This window comes from Elephantulus edwardii, unplaced genomic scaffold, assembly GCF_000299155.1.
Source record: "Elephantulus edwardii isolate Elephantulus edwardi_28Jun2011 unplaced genomic scaffold, EleEdw1.0 scaffold01439, whole genome shotgun sequence".
In the NCBI taxonomy this organism is placed as follows: Eukaryota; Metazoa; Chordata; class Mammalia; order Macroscelidea; family Macroscelididae; genus Elephantulus; species Elephantulus edwardii.
The window spans coordinates 1-1266 of NW_006401189.1; the positions used below are offsets into that span (position 1 = coordinate 1).

General features: G+C 39.7%; 1 pseudogene; it reads right to left on the reverse strand.

Moving 5' to 3' along the window:
* Positions 1-513: 513 nt before the first annotated feature.
* Positions 514-1048, reverse strand: LOC102872709 (annotated as a pseudogene).
* Between the last annotated feature and the right edge of the window lie 218 nt (positions 1049-1266).

Here is a 1266-nt window from a genome sequence, read left to right on the forward strand (position 1 = left end):
TATTTGTCCTTTTGTGACTGAGATATTTCACTCAGAATAATTTTCTCCAGGGTCATCCATTTTGTATAATATTTCATTAATTCCTTGTTTTTCAATGAAGCATAGTATTCCATTGTGTGAATATACAGCTTCTCTGTCCCTTTGTTTGTTGATGGGCCCTTGGGTTGTTTCCAACTCTTTGCTATTGTGAACAAAGTAGCAATAAACATGTGTGTGCATATATCTGCTTGGGTGGCAGTTATGGTTTCTTTAGTATAGTGGAATTCCAGTAGTGGAATTGCTGGGTCAAATGATTTATATTTCCAACTTTTTGAGAAAGCACCATACTGCCTTCCATAGTGGTTGCACCATTTTACACCCCCATCAACAGTGAATAAGGCTTCCAGTTTTTCCACAACCTTCCCAGCATTTGTTTGCTGCTCTGTTGAATTTTGCTATTCTTACTGGGGTGAGTTTATTACCTTCAGTGATGAAAACTGTCAGAAGAATATTCTCTGGAAAATTATTTTTCTCTTAGAAAAAAGAAAAGAAAGGAACATGAAACTCTTTTTTTCCTGGTTGGTCTTCTTCTTTCACTCATTTATTTTATTTCCAAGAGTTCTGCATCACATTTAGCTTTCCAGGCTAAGGCAGCTGTGACAGGAGTGCCATGAAACAGTTGCTTCTCAGCTGCTTCTGCCTCCTTTTGTTTCTTTTCTAGTTTTTATTTGATCTATTATTTCATTTCATTTTTTCTTACACAGCTGACACTAAAGATCATTACCATACCAAAGTTTTCTTTTGCCTGTGATGCTAATAATTTTTAAATATTTGATATATCATCATGTGCTAGATTTTCCTGGTAGACTATTTCCTAAAGGAGAACTTCATCCGGATACTTTTCACTGCATGAGTGTAGTTTTGACAGTCCCATCATTTTCTCCAGCTTCAGACATTGTCACAATAATGGTAAAACTGGGTGGAGTTTCTGAGACTCCTGTGAAGGAGTTGGGGTAGATGGACCCAATTCCTTCAGCTCTTTGCGCTGCTCCTGTCCCTAATCGGCCATCATGACCCGCGATGCTGCCCACGAATCCCCCAGAGGCTGCGGTGTGGGGCAAGTTGGCTGCAGCAGGGCGGGGTAGGTGCAGAGCTCTTGGCACAGAGATCTGCGGCCCGAAGCCCCACATTAATTCTTTAGACGGTTTTAAAATTCAGTCAACAGTTATGGTAAATATAACACTTAGGATCATATTTCAGTCCTTTGGGCTAGTTTCCGTTTTCTTC